At 45.7% G+C, this 20,695-nt stretch overlaps 1 non-coding gene across 1 annotated transcript; it reads right to left on the bottom strand.

Moving 5' to 3' along the window:
- Window positions 1–19,869: 19,869 nt before the first annotated feature.
- Window positions 19,870–20,009, bottom strand: LOC128589286 (U4 spliceosomal RNA). The gene has a single exon (XR_008380888.1). It is a non-coding gene; the product is annotated as a U4 spliceosomal RNA (small nuclear RNA).
- Window positions 20,010–20,695: the final 686 nt, after the last annotated feature.

Raw genomic sequence — 20,695 nt, 5'->3', positions numbered from 1 at the left:
GGGGCCAGGAGCAGAAGCAGGAGTTGCTAGACCTCTGGCAGCTGGCATAGTCCTCTGAACCAGAGATGCTAGAGCTGGGGCAATGGTAGAGATGGCAGGCAATGGACAGATGTGACAGATATTTTGAGACCTAAATAACAAAACTTGCCAGCAGTTTGCATATACGCCATGATGGCGATGACACTCTCAGTGGGAATACTAAGTGTCTGGGGTAGCCTGGGCCAGAGACAGATTTGGGGATGGGTGTGGGTGTGGAACAGAGTTCTCTTTTCTTTTATCTCTGGAGATGGCTGGGCTCCAGGAGAAGGGTCTGGGTTGAGATACAATTTGGAAGATATTGGCAAATAAATGGTATTTTAAAGCCAAGCAAGTGGATGAGGTCATGTAGGGACAGAAAATAGAGAGAAAAGAAAAGAAGTCTGAGAACTGAGCCTGGGGCACCCCAACATTTAGAGGCCCTGATGGAAGGAGAGCCAGATCAGCTCACCAGGAGGGAGCAGCATGAGAGGTCCCCAATTGTATCTCCCCCAACTGCTGTTACAGCAGCCAATTTTCTGTGGCTGCTGTAACAAATGATCACAAACTGGGTGGCTTAAAACAACTAGAAATTTATTATTTATTCTCTCACAGTTCTGGAGGCCAGAAGTTCCAATCACATCACTGTGCCAAAATCAAGGTGTTGGCTGGGCCGCACTCCCTCTGGAAACTCTGGGGGAGATTTTGTTCTTGACTTTTGTAGCATTGGCAGCTGTTGGCACTCCTTGACCTGTGGCCACACCACTCCAATCTCCCTCTCCATGGTCCCGTTACTGCCTCCTCTTCTGTCCAAATCAAATCTTCCTCTGTGTCACTCTTTTTTTTTTTTTTGCATTTTTTGGCCGGGGCTGGGTTTGAACCCGCCACCTCTGGCATATGGGGCCAGTGCCCTACTCCTCTGAGCCACAGGCACTGCCCTTCTGTGTCACTCTTAAAAAGGCACTTGTCATAAGATTTAGGGTCCACCCAGATAATCCAGGATGTTCTCCTAATTTCAAGCTCCTTTATTTCATTACATCCACAAAGACCTTTTCCCAAATTAGGTGACATTCACAGATTATAGGATTAAGATGTAGACATGTCTTTTGGGGGTCACTTTTCAACTCACTACACCAAGTGACTGACAGTCTGAAGGGGTGACTCTCTGAGTATGTAATACGAGAGGGCAGGATCTCCTGTGTCTGGGAGGAGAAACTGAGGACATCCAGTGTAGAGGGCACAAGCCCAGCCTGGAGTTCCAGGCCGGGAGGTGTGGGGCCAAGGCTGCAGCTGGCTTGGGCCTGTGTGGGAGAGTCTCCTGGGGTGGGGAGGAACTGCAGACTGGAGGCTCCCCCCGCCCTCCCTTCCTGACTAAGCATCTGGCTGAGGTCATCTACACAGCAGCCAAAGTGATCTTTAAGTTGCAAATCTGTTCACATCACTCTCCCTGTTTCACCCTTGAACAGCTGCCCACGGCTTTTAAGTGGGAGACTGATACCCACACCTGGCCTGCAGTGCCCAGGGCCTGGCCCCTGCCACCTCTGTGTCATGCCTGTGTCATGCCTCACACTTCCTGTCCCTGCTGGCTGTTCCAGACATACTGGCTGCCTCTCAGGCCTCTGTTCCTCCTGCCCTAGGGCCTTGGCCTGGTGTTCCCTCTGCCTGAAAGGCTCTTGTTCAACCCATTTCATTGAGTTATTATCCAATGGTGCTTCGGATCTCAACCCACATGTCTCTTCTCCAAGAGATTCTTCCTTGGTTCCCTGGCCTAGATCATAATAACGTGTGACATGAATTCTGGCTCCCTGGACTCACCTTTTGCAGCACCATCAAACTTCGTGACTGTACATATTTTAATACTATTTTGTTATTTCCACCACTAAACTGTAAGCACCATAAGGGCAGGGTTTGTATTATTCATCACTCAATCCTAAGTGTCTTGTCCAGTGCTTGACACAGAAGAAGTATGTCGTGGTTTTAAAACGTGTCCTCAAATTTTTGACATCCTTCCCTTTAAGAGGTAGAGTCTAATTGACATTCCTTTAAAAGTAGGCTGGTCTAGTAACTTGTGTCTAATGAACAGAATGTGGCATGAAGGATGCTAAGTGACATCTGAGGCTAGTCCATAAAAGGTGATATGGCTCTCTCCTGGCTCATTCCTTCATTCAAATTTATTAATTTCTTTTTCTTTTTCTTTTATTTATTATTATTTTTTTTTATTTGAGACAAAGTCTCACTATGTTGCCCTAGGTAGAGTACTGTGGCATCACAGCTCACAGCAACCTCAAACTCTTGGGCTTAAGTGATTCTCTTGCTTCAGCCTCCCAAGTAGCTGGGACTACAGGCACCTGCCACAATGCCCGGCTATTTTTGTTGCAGATGTCATTGTTGTTTAGCTGTCCCAGGCTGGGTTTGAACCTGCCAGCCCTGGTGCATGTGGCCTGTGCCCTAGCGGCTGACTACAGGGGCTGAGCCTTCTTTTTTTAAATTTCAGATTAATATGAGGGTACGATGTTTAGGTTACATTGTTTTCAATTCTAAGGTAAAGTTAAAGTTGTAATTGAGCCCTTCACCCCGGGGGTGTGTTGAACACCCTCACGTTGTGCACCTTAGGTAAGAACCTGTCAAGTGCCTTCCCTCCTTCCCCTTGCTAGACTATACTTGTGATTTTTCTTTTATTAATTTATTTTTCCACTCTCTTTTCAGATGCTCCCTTTCAGAACCCAATTACCACACTGTGCGGATGCGCAGGCCACATAGAGAGGCTGCATGTAGGTGTGACAGCCAGAAGCTCCACTGAATCCTAGCCTGCAGCTAGCATCAACTGCCAAACATGTACTGAGAAAGGCTTTGAGATGATTCCAGCCTCAGGTGCCATCTGACTGCAACCACACGAGAGACCCCGAGTGGGAACTACTTAGCTGAGCCCAATTACTGCTAGAACCACTGAGATTTAAAAAAAAAAAAAAGATTGTTATTATCAATTATATAAGCCACTAAGTTAGGGGATGATATATTATGCAGCAGCAGAGAACTGGAATGGGGTCCAATAAATACTTATTAAATGAATAAATGTGGAGAGGTTTGGTTGAAAAAACATTGACTGTGTTTTAGCTCTGTGAAAGTTTTAATTGACGACACTCAGTTTTTCCTTCCCCAGGAGGTTCTGGAGTTCTGCAAGCCCCAATTTAGAAACTTAAATGTCTGAGTTCCTCATAATTACCCAAGGGGAGACTCCTGGAAACTCTCTACTCAGGGCAAAAAATCATGGTGGGACTGTCAAAAGTTAGCTCTGATGGGGACCTCAGAGAGCATTCATTTCACTGGGGGTTCTTAATCTTTGGCCCAGGGTCGCCAAAACATACATTTCTCTGTGTGTGTGTGTATTTTCCTGAGGAGTTCTCCAGGTGTTAACTTCTATCAGATTCTCAGGAGTCTGTGCCCCAAAAGTGTTAATAACTACTAATCTAGTCTAACTATCTCATTGTCTAGGTTAAGATCCTGAGAACATTTCATTTTCTGGTAATAAGGTAGACGAGGTACCCTAAACAAAACCTTCTGAAAAAACAATTCTGAGTAAAAGGGAAAAAAAAAACCTTAAAAACACACTGATGAGTTGGCAAGGAAATGAGGAATATTTAGGCCAAAAAGTTCAAGAATCCAAAGGTAAGTTGAGCAATGAAATAGACTTCTGCCCTGAGCACATATTTCATTTTATTTTTACTTTTTACTGTGGAAAAAACCCCCGATAACATGAGATCTACCCTCTTAACATTTTTTTAAGAGTATACTTCAGGCAGGCTATGGTGGCTCATGTCTATATTCCTAGCACTTTGTGAGGTTAAGACGGGTAGATTGCTTGAGCTCACAAGTTTAAGACTAGCATGAGCAAGAGTAAGACCCTGTCTTTATTAAAAACAGAAAAATTAGCCAGGTGTGGTGTCAGGTGCCTGTAGTGCCAGCTACTTGGGAGGCTGAGGCAAGAGGATTGTTTGAGCACTCTTTTTTTTTTTTTTTTGTAGAGACAGAGTCTCACTTTATGGCCCTCGGTAGAGTGCGGTGGCGTCACACAGCTCACAGCAACCTCCAACTCCTGGGCTTAAGCGATTCTCCTGCCTCAGCCTCCCGAGTAACTGGGACTACAGACGCCTGCCACAATGCCCGGCTATTTTTTGGTTGCAGTTTGGCCGGGGCTGGGTTTGAACCCGCCACCCTCGGCATATGGGGCCGGCGCCCCACTCACTGAGCCACAGGTGCCGCCCTGTTTGAGCACTCTTAAGAGTTAGAGATTGCTGGGCGGTACCTGTGGCTCAGTGGGTAGGGCGCCAGCTCCATTTACCGAGGGTGGCGGGTTTGAACCCAGCCCTGGCCAAACTGCAACAACAACAACAACAAAAAGCCAGGCATTGTGGTGGGCGCCTGTAGTCCCAGCTACTCCCGAGGCTGAGGCAAGAGATTGCCCAAGCTCCAGGAGTTGGAGGTTGCTGTGAGCTGTGATGCCACAGCACTATACTGAGGGCGATAAAGTGAGATTCTGTCTCTTAAAAAAAAAAAAAAGAATTTGAGATTGCTATAAGCTATGATGATGCCATGGCACTACCCACCCAGGGGACAAAATGAGACTTTGTTCCCCCTCCCAAATAAAGTACAGTTTGGTGTTAACTATAGGCACAATGTTGTATAGCAGATCTCTAGAAATTTATCATCTTGCAGGATTGAAAATTGATAATTTTGTGTGTTTAACTCGGTAAATTATTTATTTATTCATTCATTCATTTATTTTTGAGGCAGAGTCTCACTATGTTGCCCTTGGTAGAGTGCTGTGGTGTCATAGCTCACAGCAACCTCAAACTCCTGGGCTCATGTGATTCTCTGGTCTCAGCCTCCTGAGAAGCTGAGACTTACAGGCACCCGCCACAACACCCAGCTATTTTTAGAGACGAGGTCTTGCTCTGGTGCTGGATGGTCTTAAACCTGTGAACTCATGCAATCCACCTGCCTTGGCCTCCCAGAGTGCTAGGATTACAGGCATGAGCCACCACATCTGGCTAACTCAATAAATTTAAACTTAAATGTTCATAGTCTTATGGAAGCGGGTGATGGGAGAGAATCAGTGGTATGCTAGTAACTGGCTCTCCAGCAAAATAAAGCACCCTGTTTTTTTTTTTTTTTCTTGTGACAGAGTCTTACTTTGTCACCCTCGGTAGAATGCCATGGCATCACAGCTCACAGCAACCTCCAGCTCTGGGGCTTAGGCGATTCTCTTGCCTCAGCCTTCCGAGTAGCTGGGACTACAAGCACCCACTCCAATGCCCGGCTATTTTTTTTGTTGCAGTTTGGCCGGGGTAGGGTTCGAACCCGCCACCCTCGGTATTTGGGGTCGGCGCCCTACTCACTGAGCCACAGGTGCTGCCCAGCACCCTGTTCTTAATTATGTGTTGATTTCCACTATGTAGAAGTTCCCATTGTGGATTTCAAGCTATTAATGATACTAATAACTGGCATGGCATGGAAAATACATTAGAACCTCTGTAAGTTGACCACTCAAGAGACTTTAACCAACTGGTGGACATATGGAGGTGGTCAACATTAAGGAACTAGACCTACTATACTAATGTATACATGTGGTCCATGTCTGATCTATGAAAATTAGGTCAATTTAAGGATGTGGTCAATGAGGAGGGGGTTTTACTATAGTTGATTCTTGTGAGCTGATAGGAACAAGTCCCAGCATATTACTGAGAGAAACTCAGGGCCCCTTTAAGGTGGGGAGTCTGATAAACCTAAGATTGGGACATTAGTGAGTGAATCAACTATTACACAATATAAACACCACCACTTCCTAACAGTCTAAAAAGAAAAATGCCTACCTTCACTTCCCTTTTCTCAGGAGAAAATACAAGATCCCCAGAGAACCTATAACCATACCCCATCCCTACATGGATTGGAAGGCCATATCTACACTACTTGGGTGGTCGGAAAATTTTAAGTCAAGCATTTAATTTAAAAAGTGCCCAGTCTGATACTGCCCAGAAGCATCTGGCTGAACCAAATGCAAACCCTCTTGGAAAACCCACCTTCATCCCAAGCTTCAAGGAATTCCCACAAATAAAGTTCCAAAGAAATAAGCAGCTTCTAGCTGAAAAATCATGAAATGTTAAGAGAAACTATAGACAGTGGAAATAAATCTGCATAGACTTCCGATAACAAAATGATTTTGGTTAAACACTTAACAAGTAAAAGAGAAGTTTGAAAGTCTGAGCAGAGACCAAGAGACAGATGAGAGACCAAGTATGTTGGAAGAAGGACCAAATAGAAAGTCTATCTAGAAATTTAAACTATCATAACTAAATCCACAAATTCAATGGTAGTGTTTAGACAAAATTGAGTATATGGGACAGAATAAAATTAGAGCTGAAGACAAACCTGAAGAAATTCTCTAAAACGTAGCACAAATAAAAAGACAGAAAAATGTGAGTGTTTCAAAGACATGGAGGATAGAGTGAGAAGACCTAAGATACGTACAATTAGAAGTTTCCAGCAGAGGAGAGACATAAAGAGACAAGGCAATACTTTTTTTTTTTTTTTGAGACAGAGCCTCAAGCTGTCGCCCTGGGTAGAGTGCCATGGCCTCACAGCTCATAGCAACCTCCAACTCCTGGGCTCAAGCGATTCTCCTGCCTCTGTCTCCCAAGTAGCTGGGACTACAGGCGCCCGCCACAACGCCCGGCTATTTTTTTTTTTTGGTTGCAGCTGTCATGTTGTTTGGCGGATCCAGGCTGGATTCGAACCCACCAGCTCAGGCGTATGTGGCTGGGGCCTTAGCCACTTGAGCCACAGGTGTGGAGCTGAGGCAATACTCAAATAGTGGCTGAGACTCATCCAGAAGTCCATCAACCTATACATTAAAAAATCCCAGGAAACCCCAAAAGGTTAAATAAAAAGAAACCCCCTTGTAGATACATCATAGTGAGAATTCAGAATACCAAAGCCAGAGTAAGTATTTAGGACTTTCAAAGTAGGGACAATTAGCCTAGAGTATTTTTCAATAGCTGAAAAGAGTGGAATTGTATTTTTAGCGTGCTGAGAGAAAATGATTGTCAAGTTAGAATTCTAAAACCAGTGAAATGAAAATTTAAGAGTAAGAAAAAATAACGGCTTGGCACCTGTGGCTCAAGCAGTTAAGGCGCCAGCCACATACACCTGAGGTGGCGGTTCGAATGCAGCCTGGGCTCTCCAAACAACAATGACAGCTGCAACCTAAAAAAATAGCCGGGCGTTGTGGCAGGCACCTGTAATCCCAGCTACTTGGGAGGCGGAGGCAAGAGAATCACTTGAGCGCAGGAGTTGGAGGTTGCTGTGAGCTGTGATGCCACAGCACTCTACCCAGGGTGACAGCTTGAGAGTCTGTCTCAAAAAAGAAAAGAAAAAATAACAACATTGGGTGGCGCCTGTGGCTCAGTGAGTAGGGTGCCGGCCCTATATACCGAGGGTAGTGGGTTCAAATTCGGCCCCGGCAAAACTAAAACAACAACAAAAAAAATAGCCAGGCGTTGTGGCGGGCGCCTGTAGTCCCAGCTGCTCCAGAGGCTGAGGCAAGAGGATAGCCTAAGCCCAAGAGCTGGAGGTTGCTGTGAGTCCTATGATGTCATGGCACTCTACCGAGGGTGGTAAAGTGAGACTCTGTCTCTACAAAAAAAAAAAGAAAAAAGAATGACATGATACAACAAAAACTGTATTTGTCACTATCAGGCAGAAAATGACCCCAGATGGAAAAAATGAGAGACAGGAAGGAATGTAGAGCAAAGACCATGGTACATATGTGAGTAAATCTAAAGAGATAGTGTATAAACAATAATAACCATGCCTTTGGGATTAAAAAACAAGATAAAAATTCAAATACATATAATCCTAGCACTCTGGGAGGCCGAGGTGGGTGGATTGCTTGAGCTCACAGGTGTGAGACCAGCCTGAGGAAGAGTGAGACCTCATCTCTAAAAATAGCCGGGTGTTGTGGAGGCGCCTGTATTCCCAGCTACTTGGGTGACTGAGTCAAGAGAGTCACTTGAGCCCAAGAGTTTGAGGTTGCTGTGAGCTGTGACACCATGGCACTCGACAGAGGGCAACAAAGTGAGACTCAAAAAACCCAAAATTCAAATACATAATAGCAGTAGTATATATGCTAGGATAGGGATGGTCAGAATTAGTTTTAAGGTTTTTGCGTTATTTGAGAACAAGTGGAGATTATCAATTCTAGACTTAGACAAAAATGCATATTAAAATTTCTATGTTAGGCGGGGTGCAATGGTTCATGCCTATAATCCTAGCACTCTGGGAAGCCGAGGCAGGTGGATTGCCTGAGCTTACAGAGTTCCAGACCAGCCTGAGCAAGAGCAAGACCCTGCCTCTAAAAAATAGCGGGGTGCTGTGGTGGGCCCCTGTAGTCCCAGCTACTCAGGAGGTTAAAGCAATTGGGATTGCTTAAGCCCAAGAGTTTGAGGTTGTTGTGAGCTGTAATGCCATGGCACTCTACGGCGGGTGACAAAGTGAGACTCTGTCTCAAAAAAAAAAAAATTCTAGTGTTCTTTTCTTCTCAGAAAAAGACAAAAAAAGAAAAAATTTCTAGTGCAACCACTAAAATTAGCAAAAAAGGTGTAATTTGCAAATTAGTAAAGGAAAATAATGGAATCAGAAAAACATAATAAGGAATAATAGAAAAAGAAACATAGGAAAGGAGGGGAAAATACAAAATAATAGCATTTAAATAAATAAATCTGTGTGTGCACATGCATATTTAAGTATTTTAATAAATATATATGGGGCCGGGTGTGGTGGCTCACATCTGTAATCCTAGCACTATGGGAGGGTGAGGCAGGTGGATTGCTTAAGCTCAGGAGTTCAGGACCAGCCTGAGCAAAAGCAACACCATCTTTACTAAAAATAGAAAAACTGAGGCAAGAAGATCGTTTGAGCCTGAGTTGGAGGTTGGAGCTATGACGCCATGGCACTCTTTCTAGGGTGACTGCCTGAGACTTTTTCAAAATAAATAAATACGGATTAAATGTTTCAGTTAAAAAAAAAAGATTACCAGACTAGATAAAGTAAATGAATCCAGTTAAGAGCTGTTCATTAGGGGCTTATTTTAAACATAATAATAAAAAAAAATTGAAGTAAAAGAATGGAAAAAAATCTTTCAAATACTAACCAAATATGGCTAATATATCTGTGTTAATTGTAGTCAAAATAGACTTTTAAGCAAAAGCATTGTGTGAGATGAAAGGGTCACTTTTAAAATAAGTCCAGTTCATCAGTAAGATAGAATTAATCCTATATTTACATACACCTAATAACATAACTTCAAAATACATAACACAAAAGGAAAAAGCAAAGAAAGTAAAACGAAAATAGACAAACTCATACTACAGTGGGAGGTGTTAGCATAACTCTCTCAGTAACTGATGGATCATGTGATCAGTAAGGATTAGGAAACTGAGGTCCATAGGGAAGTGACAAGCCTTCCACGATGTGGTCCTTCATCTGGGACTTTGCACAAACATCATCTGGCACATCCCAGATATTATACTTACATGCTATGTTTTCCCTCCCCTTAGAGAGGGAAAAATGCTTTTACTCATATAGATATGAATTTATAGTCTCACTTTACAAACTAGGAGGCTGAGGCATGGTGAGGTTAAATCATTGGGATAAGGTGCTCTTCCTCAGAAATCTTAAATGTCAAGTCCCACTCCCTAGCACCGTCTTGTACCTTTCTACTGAGGCACTCCTGATCCCTCTATGCCTTCTCCTTTACCTCTTTGGCTTCCTGGAGACCAGTCTTTCTGCCCCTTCCCAACCCTCTTCCTTCTTCCCCAGTCTGGACTGCTGATGGGACATTTGAATCCTTCCTGCTTCAGTACCCTGATCCCTGCACCTCTATCCTCTTGGGCACAGTTTGTCCCTGTATTGCCTCTATAGTCTGCATTTCCTGCTCCTGACACTGGCTAGCTTGCTTAGCCCTGCTGGAAAAAGCTGCCCACCTCTACATTCCCTCCACTAACTCTGAGACTTTGCTCCATCAGCCTCTGTTCACCCCTACATTTGTAACTCTATTAGCTCTTTTTCCACAGCACAACAACTTCCTTATCTCTCCTCCAGTCTAAAAAGGGTCCTCTCCTCCCCTCTCTGGCTGCCTTGTAATCACTTCACTCTTTCCCCCAAATTTCTCTATAGAGTAGATAACACTGTCTCTACTTCCTCATCTCCCAACCCCCCTCCCTCGTCCTTTGCAGGCTGGCTTCAGCCTCTGCCATGTCACTGTAATTTCTTTCTAAAACCACCAAGAACAGATCAGTTACCAAGTCCAAGAGCCATTTTTCAGTCTATATATATATATACATACACACACATTTCTCTTTCTTTTTCTTTCTTTGTGGGGGGGCAGGTCTCACTCTGAGTGAGTGCCCTGGGTAGGGTGCTGTGGCTTCATAGCTTGCAGCAACCTCAAACTCTTGGGCTTGAACAACCAACCCTCTTGCCTCAGCCTCCCAAATAGCTGGGACTACAGGCACCGGCTACAATGCTTGGCTAGTTTCTCTATTTTTTATAGAGCCGAGGTCTTGTTCTAGCTCAGGGTGATCTCAAACTCCTGAGCTCAAGCAATCCACCTGCCTTGGCTTCTCGGAGTGCTAGGGTTACAGGTGTGAGCCATTGTGCCCAGACTTCATTCTTTTTATAAACTGTCTCTTGGCCGAGTGCAGTGGCTCACATATGTAATCCTACCACTCTGGGAGGCTGAGGCATAAAGATTGCATGAGCTCAAGACTTTGAGGCTGCTGGGAGTGAGGCTGAGGCCATGTCACTCTAGCCTGGGGCAACAGAGTGAGATTCTCTCTGAAAACAAACAAACACACAAATCCAAAAAGAAAACTAGCCAGTGTTGGTTTCTTTTGCTTTCAACTAAGAACCCCCCAAAAGACACAGACACATGTTTCATCTTGCAGCAACTCTGATTCCCACAACACTGTGGTCTGGCTCATGCTGTCTTCTCTGCTTGGAGGGCCCTCCTTCTTTCTTTTTGTCTATGGCCATTCATTTTTTATATTCAACTCAGATGCCCCTAGTGGTTCATGCCTAACACTCCGGGAAGCTGAGGTGGGAGGATAGCTTGAGCACAGGAGTTTGAGACCAGCCTGAGCAAGAGACCTTGCATCTACTAAAAATAGAAATATTATCTGGGTGTGCTGGTGCTCAGGAGGCTAAGGCAGGATGATCGCTTGAGGCCAGGAGTTTGAGGTTGGTATGAACTAGGCTGAGGCCAGGCACTCTAGCCAGGATGACAGAGGGAAACTCTGTAGCAAAAACAAAAACAGGACATTTGACTCTCCTCTAGGAAGCTTTCCCTGAGAGCCACCTTGGAGAGATGTCCTGAAAGGGCCCAGAGCAGGGCTCCACACTAATCCGTGCGTGCATCGGTGCTGCTTTTACCTCAGTGTTTTACAGTGCTCTGCTCATGGGTCCATCTCTCCCACTACGGTCTGAGTTCCTTAAGGGTGGGGACCGTGCTTTGTTCTTCCTGTATTGCCAGCACCTAGCTCTGGGCCTGGTAAGTAGCAGAACTAGAAATACTTGTAGATGAATAAGGGAATGCAGCGAAGACAAGGAGGCGGGTTTAATCCCAGTTTGCCTGGCTGCAAAGCCTATGCATTTTCCACGTTAGATACCAAGGACTGGGCACAGACTTATCTAGACTAAAGTTTTTTTCTGGCTCAGGAGTTTCCTCTTTTCTCTGGCCTTGCTGAGACTGTAGATGTTTCTATGGAGGCCACAGCCCAGCTCAGGAGACCTGGATCCTCCCCATGGCCACTCTTTCTAATGTATTCTCCCTGCAGTGTGCCCTCAGATGGGAAAATGAACCTAGGTGGCACCACGCTACCCTGGGGTGGTGGTGCCGCATAGCCCCCTCTCTTCTGGACTCCCCTGTGACCCTGCACCACATTCCCTATAGCCCCCTCCCTCTGCATCCCTACCTAGGGCCAGGAGCCTGGGGCACAGGTCCGGGAGAAGAGCCCAAAGAACAGTGTCTCAGTGAGCTCCTGGTTCTCAACCATAGATCACCTGAGGAAAACAGCCACTTTTTTCCATGGCCGGAGTCTCCCACCGGGTCTCCAGCCCCAGGCCCCTGAACTGCCTGTTGAAGAACCTTGGCTCTGGGCACTGAGGGCTCCGGTCCTCTGCTGGGGGCCCGGCCTTTGGGCAAAGCTCCCCCAGACAGGGCTGTGCCTCCCCCTGCAGAACATGACAAGTTCGGGACATGGCACTGGGGCACGTGGACGCCTGGTCACTGAGAGGCTTCGGCCAGTGGTGTTGCTCTCTGCTCTCTTTCCCCAGGTGCCTGGCTCGCCGGCTGCCTTCCTCCCCCTGGGCTGTGGAACCGTCTGCAAATCCTCTCTCCTCAGGAGGAGGAAAGCAGATGTCTGCTCTCCCCACCAGGCGCCAAACATCCCCTTCTCCCCCAGCACAGGCGCTGGCTCTGCGCACGTTTAATTCTCTAGTGACTGCTGCCCTCACCTCCACGTGCAGTGAGGGAGGTGACCAGAGCAGGGCGACCTTGACCCCACGGCCCACTCTCAGGGATCAGGACCAGTGGTTTAGTCAGCCCCAAGGCCAGGTGCTCACCGGGAGGACCTGGTCTGCCCAGCAGAAGGGTCACCAGGGCATGTTAGGGGTTGTCACGTCCTGGCCTGGGAGAGAGCTGTGGCTCTGAGGCATCTGGCTGTGGGCAGGTGGGAATTCTGAAGTCACAGAGGTGACCTGGGGCCTCTCACCTTCCTTCAAGGTGCTTTCCCTCCACCTCATGTCACTGGGATTTCAGGCATCCCAGGGTCATATTTTTGGGGAAATGGGTGGTGTGGTGCCCTTGATCATCAAAGCAGAGTCACCTTAGAAAGCACTTTCCCATCTGCAGTAGTTGTCAGCTGTGGCCATGATGAGAATCACCTGGGGAGCTTTGAAAACACACCAACCTCCAAGTCCCTCCCTGTCAATTAATCAGACTCTCCGAGGGTGGACAGGGCTTGGTCTCGATGAGCATTACTGGAGCCTCACAATGGCCTTGAAGGGCTGGCTCTGTGGTTACCACCGTCCAGAGGGGACGTGGGGGTCAGAAGTGAAGCTACATGGCTCAGGTCAGAGGGCAAGTGGAAGGCCGGGGGCTGAGTCTCAAGTTCACAGAGTAGGTGGCCCCCTGCCTTGTTGCCTTGGATCCGGGCTTCCTTACGGGGCCATAGAGCCCCAGGCTGGTTTGAGAGCTCACGCCACTGGCTGGGAAGACATTTCTGCCTCCCCTTCCTCTAGGGCTGGGCTATGGCTCCTCCAAGCACCATGATATGGGTGGGTCACCTCCACACCCAGCCTTGGGTTGGTTCCTCTCACTGAAAAGACACGCCCTTGGTGAGGGGGAGGAAGCATTTTTGAGGTGAAATGCTGTCTCATAGCCAGGAATGGAAAATATTAGAAGTCCATCGGCGCCAACAAGGTTCATGCCAGGGCCAGAAAATACAGGAGAGATGTCCCTGCAGTGGAGGTCAAGGTGGGGGTCAGCCAGGGGCCTGCCCCCACCCTGCGTCCCAGGCTGCCTCCATCTTCAGGGCCATGGCAGGCCTTTCTCCAGCCAGAAGAAGGTCCTGGGGTAATGACCCCAAGAAGAAAGCGCTGTGGGTGTATCAGATTTGGTTTACCCACATTCCAGAGAGGGCAGGGGGTATAGGAATGTGGGGATATTGAGGTAAAATATCTAACTGGGAGTGTGTGAGGCCGGGCCAGCCCAGACCAGACATAGGTTCTGGAACATTCTGGGTATTGGGATGCTGAGAGAGGTGAGCTATGGTCCCTGTCCTCTAAGGATTTCACCAGAGATGGGGTAGGGCAAGAAAACAGACAATGTTGATAGAACATGTCAAGCACTGTGCAGGTGGACTAACATCCAGGGACTGTGGATGACAGAAAGGGGACAGCAAGCTCAGCCTGCAGCTAGGAGGAAGGGTTTTCAGAGAGGATGGTACTTGGGCTGAGTCTTGCTACAGATAGATATTATAAGAACTTGCACAAAGCTGGGTTTGTGTTCTCAGGAGTTATCTCTCCATGTTTGGAAAGAGAGACACTGACAGTAAAAAGATTTCCACAAGCAAATGGATTCATCCTCCCCATGGGGGCTCCCTTTCCCATTGTCCCCACCACATACCCACCAAGGTACAAGCACACTCACAAGGTAGTAGAGAAAGTGCCAGAATTCTTCTCAGTGAGAGAGAGCTGTTCATGCAAGAGAAATGCTTTAATAAGAACTAGGGCTTATTATATGAGGCCCCTGGTGGCTGGGAATATGCAGGGCTCCCGAAGCTGGGAAAGCTGCTCCACTGAAAAGAGAGAGAAGGGTCTGAAGGTGGGTGTTAGGAGCAGTGATGGGAGAGGAAGAGGATGGAGGAGCCGGCGTTGAGGTGGCCCCCTTGATCAAATCCAATAACACGTGAAAGCTCAGTGTGCATAACTGCTTATTGTGGGGACTAAAAGGAATGAGTTTCATATTGAAATTGATGTGGGATGGGATAGAAAACCTGAACTCAAAATGCAGGAGGCCCAGAGCAGAGGAGGCTTACTGAGATCAAGAGACAACCTTGGGCCAGGTATAGTGGCTGACAGCTATAATCCTAGCACTCTGGGTGGCTGAGGTGGATGGATAGCTTGAACTCAGGAGTTTGAGGCCCCATTTCTACTGAAAATAGAAAAACTAGCTGGGCATCGTGGTGGGTGCCTATAGTCCCGGCTACTTGAGGCTGAGGCAAGCAGATAGCTCAAGCCCAAGAGTGAGGTTTTGAGGTTGTTGTGAGCTATAATAACACCACGGCACTCTACCCAGGGTGGCCAAGTGAGACTCTGATAGCACAGTAGTTACACATGCACCAAGGCTGGTGGGTTTGAACCCAGTCCTGCTAAACAACAATGACAACTGCAACAAAAAAAAATAGCTGACCATTGTGCCGGGCGCCTATACTCCCAGCTACTTGGGAGGCTGAGGCAAGAGAATCACTTAAGCCTAAGAGTTTGAGGTTGCTGTGAGTTGTGATGCCACAGCACTCTACTGAGGGCGACATAGTGAGACTCTGTTTCAAAAAAAAAAAAAAGAAGAGAGAGAGACACAACCTTGGATTGGGCAAGGTGGCTCCTGTCTGTAATCCCAGCACTTTGGGAGACTGAGGCAGGAAGATCACTTGAAACCAGGAGTTCAAGACCAGCCTGGGCAATGCAGTAAGATTCCTTCTCTACACAATCCTATAATTCCTCTACTAGGTATATGCCCAAAAGACCAAAAATCACATTATAACAAAGATATTTGTACCAGAATGTTTATTGCAGCTCAATTCATAATTCTAAGTCATGGAAAAAGCCCAAGTGCCCATTGATCTACGAATGGATTAATAAATTGTGGTATATGTACACCATGAAATATTATGTAGCCTTAAAGAAAGATGGAGACTTTATCTCTTTCATGTTTACATGGATGGAGCTGGAACATACTCTTCTTAGTAAAGTATCTCAAGAATGGAAGAAAAAGTATCCAATGTACTCAGCCCTACTATGAAACTAATTTATGGCTTTCACATGAAAGCTATAACCCAGTTATAACCTAAGAATAGGGGGAAAGGGGAGAGGGAGAGAAGGGAGGGGGGAGGATGGGTGGAGGGAGGGTGATTGGTGAGATCACACCTGCCATGCATTTTACAAGGGTACACGTGAAACTTAGTAAATGTAGAATATAAATGTCTTAACACAATAACTAAGAAAATGCCAGGAAGGTTTTGTTAACCAGTGTGATGAAAATGTGTCAAACAGTCTATAAAACCAGTGTATGGTCTCCCATGATCGCATTAATGTACACAGCTATGATGTAATAATTTAAAAAAAGATTCCTTCTCTACAAAAATAAAAAAAAAATTAGCTGGGCATGGTGGCACATGCCTGTAGTCCTAAAACTTGGCAAGTTGAAGCTGGACAATTACTTGAGCTCAGGACTTCAAGGCTGAAGTGAGCTATGATTGTGTCATTGCCCTCTAGCCTGGGTGACAGAGCAAGACTTTATCTCAGAGAGAAGTGGGGAAGGAGGAAGAGAGAGAGAATGAGAACCTTGGAAGGGACCTGGGACAGTGGAGTTCAAAGCAATTATCACTTGGATTTCAAGGGGCAGGAAAGTCCCAGTTGTCACTATGGTGCCTCTGTTGTAAGTTTTAGAGACTATCTAATTCCCTCATTTTACAATGGAGAAAACTGAGGCACAGAGAGGGAATGTCAAATGCCTAAAATCACACTGCATGTGGGGATCAGAGCTTGGTTTGGGCATATACTTGTCCTGACACACCCAGTCAGGCTTACATGTTCTCACATACCACTTGCACTGCAAATGCACAGAGTTCTGTCCACACTGCTCCAGGGACACAGGCACTGCCCCCTTGGGTTGCTGTCGTATACCCTGAGGCTTCTCAGATCCCTGATTAAGCTGGAGTGGCTGGGCCATGCCTACCTGCCCTCCCCTGCCTGCAACCCCAGCCACATGCAGAAGCAGAACACCTGGGTGGTGTCTGAGAGTCTCTGGACGCTCCTCCTGCAAGCAGGGCAGGATCTACCCCCTAAATTGATCCAGAACTGCCCAGCTGTCGGGGTTGCGGCTGCATCATCCAGGGAAGACATCTCGGTGTTCAGGGTGGAGCCAGATGCCTCCCTCATCAGACTCAGAGGTGGGACTGCAGCCGTCTGGATTCTCAGCTCTGTGACATGTCAAAGAGGCTCCTGGAGTGGAGGCAGGGGCCTAGATCCAAACAGGAGACTCGGCCCCAGTCTTGGCTCTACATCTCCCTGCATGAATGGACCAGGCAAACCCCTTCTCTTCTTAGGAGAGGAGTCTCTGAAATTATGATGTTGAGACTGGGCCTGGTGGCTCAGACCTATAATCCTAGCACTTGGCAGCTGGGGTCTCACTGTAGCTCAGGCTGGTCTAGAACTTCTGAGTTCAAGCAATCCACCTGCCTTGGCCTCCCAGAGTGGAGCCATGGTTTAAAAAAAAAATGAGTTGGTCAATGGAGAAAGGACAACCTTTTCTTTATATTTTATTTTATTTTATTTTTTTGAGATAGAGTCTTAAGCTGTCACCCTGGGTAGAGTGCCATGGCGTCACAGCTCACAGCAACCTCCAACTCCTGGGCGTAAGTGATTCTCTTGCTTTAGCCTCCCAAGTAGCTGGGACTACAGGCGCTCGCCACAATGCCTGGCTATTTTTTTTGTTGTTGCAGTTGTCATTGTTTTAGCTGGCCTGGGCCAGGTTGGAACCCACCACCCCCTGATATATGTGGCCGGCGCCCTGCCAACTGAACTACAGGCACCGCCCAGAAAGGGCAACCTTTTCAACAAGTACTACTGGAAGAAGTTGACATCCCTCATGCAGAAAAAAAAAAGAAAGAATGAACTTTGACCCATATTTTACATAATGTACAAAAACTATCATAGACTTCAAAATAAATCTATGATTTATTTAAATAGTTCAAAACAAATCATAGACCTAAAAAATAAAATCTAAAACTAAAAAAAATCTCAAAGAAAACATAGGAGAAAATTGCAACTGAAGTTTAAGTGAAGATTTCTTAGATCTGAACCAAAAGCATGATTCATAAAACAAAAAATTGATAAACTGGAAGAGGTAAGCGATAGACTGGGAAAAGATATTTTCAAAACACATATCTGATAAAGGACTTGTATCTAGAATACATAAAGTACATGTGCTACTGGCACAAAAACAGAGAGGTAGATGTATGTAACAGAATAGAGAACCAAGAGATGAACCCAGACACTTATCATCATTTGATAAGCCTATCAAAAACATTCATTGGGGAAAAGACTCCCTATTTAATAAATGGTGCTGGGTGAACAGGCTGGCAACCTGCAGAAGACTGAAACTGGACTCTCACCTTTCACCATTAACAAAAATTGATTCTCACTGGATAAAAGATTTAAACTTAAGATATGAAGCTACAAAAATGCTAGAAGAGCGTGCAGGGAAAACACTTGAAGAACTTGGCCTGGGAGAATACTTTATGAGGAGGACCCCCTGGGCAATTGAAGCAACACCAGCAATACATTACTGGGATCTGATCAAACTAAAAAGCTTTTCACAGCCAAGAACTCAGTAAGTAAAGGAAACAGACAACCTTCAGAACAAGAGAAGATTTTTGCAGGCTATGCTTCTAACAAAGGTTTGATAACTAGAATCCACAGAGTACTCAAACTAATCAATAAGAAAAGAATAAATAACCCCATTTCTTTTTTTTTTAATATATATATATATTTTTTGGTTTTTGGCCAGGGCTAAGTTTGAACCCACCACCTCTGGCATATGTGACCGGCGCCCTACTCCTTGAGCCACAGGCGCTGCCCAATAGCCCCATTTCTATGTGGGCAAGAGACTTGAACAGAAATTTCTCTGAAGAAGATAGGCTCATGGCCTACAAACACATGAAAAAATGCTCATCATCTTTAATTATCAGAGAAATGCAAATCAAAACCACTTTGAGATATCATCTAACTCAAGTAAGATTAGCCCACATCACAAAATCCCACAGCTACAGATGTTGGTGTGGATGTGGAGAGAAGGGGATGCTTCTATACTGCTGGTGGGAATGCAAGCTAATATGAACTTTTCGAAAAGAAGTTTGGAGAATACTCAAGGAACTAAAAGTAGACCTACCATTCGATCCTGCAGTTCCTCTACTGGGTAGATACCCAGATGATCAAAAATCATTTTACAACAAAAATACATTTGCACCATAATGTTTATTACAGCCCAATTCATAATTGCCAAGACACGGAAACAGCCCAAGTATTCACGGACCCATGAATGGATTGACAAATTGTGGTATATGTACACCAAAGAATACTATGCAGCCATAAAAAGATGGTGCCTTCACATCTTTTGTGTTTACCGGGATGGAGCTGGAACATATTCTTCTTAGCAAAGTATCTCAGAATGGAAAAAAAATTATCCAATGTACTCAATACTACTATGAAATCAATATATAAGCACCTACGCATTCATACAAATGGTAAACTATAGTCCAGAAAGTAGAAGGAGGGAGGGAGAGTGGGGAGGAAGGGGGAGGGAGGAGGGGGGAGGGTATTTGGGAAGACTTCACCTAATGTACATGATGCAGTGGTACATTTCAAAACTATTAAGAAACAAATATAATTGTGAGGGATGTGTTAATCAGTTCAATGTAAGCATTTCACATTGTATATCTAATCAGTACATTGAACCCTATAAATGCATCAAGGTACACAGTTATGATTTAATAAAAAAAAATAAAGTGCATGTGGGCCAGGCACAGTGGCTCACGCCTATAATCCTAGCACTCTGGGAGGCTGAGGCAGGTGGATTACCTGAGCTCATGGGTTCGAGATCAGTCTGAGCCAGAGGAAGACCTCATCTCTAAAAATAGCCGGGTGTTGTGGCAGGTGCCTATGTAATCCCAGCTACTTGGGAGGCTGAGGCAAGAGAATTGCTTAAGCCCAGGAGTTGGAGGTTGCTGTGAGCTGTGACGCCACAGAAGTCTACCCAGGGTGACAAAGTGAGACTCTGTCTTTAAAAACAAAAACAAAAACAAAAAAAAACCCCAAAAGCTTATACACTGTGATCCATTTAAGGACATTCTCAAAACAGCTAAACTACAGGGAAAGATCAGTGGTTGCCAGTGACTGGGGATGAGACAGGAGTGGACTACAAAGGAAACTTCTGAGGTCATGAAATTTGTTTTTTTCCAGTCTCCATATAGACTGTCAACAATTTCCAATGCCCACTGTATTTCAGGTTGTCATGGCGGGGTATTGGGAAAAGTTTTCAATTAGCAATAATTGCACCTTGGATAATCTCACTGGCTATGATTTTGCCACTGTGTGAAGCTGTAATGGAAATATTTTATAGTTTGATTGTGATGGTAGTTACATGATTGTGTGTATTTGCCAAAAATCATTGTACTGTACATTCAAACAGGTTAAATTTTCCAACATGAAAATTATATTTTAATTTTTTAAAATTGTGGGTGGTGGCTAAGGCACCAGCCACATACACCTGAGCTGGCGGGTTCGAATCCAGCCTGGGCCCACCAAACAACAATGATGGTTGCAATCAAAAACTAGCTGGGTATTTTGGTGGGTGCCCGTAGTCTCAGCTACTTGGGAGGCAAAGGCAGGAGAATCGCTTGAGCCCAGGAGTTGGAGGTTGCTGTGCGCCGTGATGCCACGGCCCTCTACCCAGGGTAACAGCTTGAGGCTCTGTCTCAAAAAAAAAAAAAGAAAGAAAGAAATTATGGGTGGAATTCAAATTCTTTCTCATCTTTCTGTGTTTTCCCTGTCACTGGCCAACATTCTGTCCCCAAAGCTCTTTTCTGGTAGGGAAAACATTGTCTGACTCGGCCACACTGAAGACTGCTTTGCTTCTGGGAACCAAAGGCAAACCGACTAAGAGTGGTCTGTGCAAGGTCAGATGTCTGCTTCTATCCCTCTGTCTCATGCCATCTGTCTTAGCCTGGTTACCAAGAGACAGCCCAATCTTTCTAACCTCCAATTTCCCTTCCTTGTGCTAGAGTCC

The sequence above is a fragment of the Nycticebus coucang genome, chromosome 6 (assembly GCF_027406575.1).
Source record: "Nycticebus coucang isolate mNycCou1 chromosome 6, mNycCou1.pri, whole genome shotgun sequence".
NCBI classification, from domain to species: Eukaryota; Metazoa; Chordata; class Mammalia; order Primates; family Lorisidae; genus Nycticebus; species Nycticebus coucang.
The sequence above is the reverse complement of the archived record's forward strand: the minus strand, read 5'-3'. Positions and strand labels throughout refer to the sequence as shown.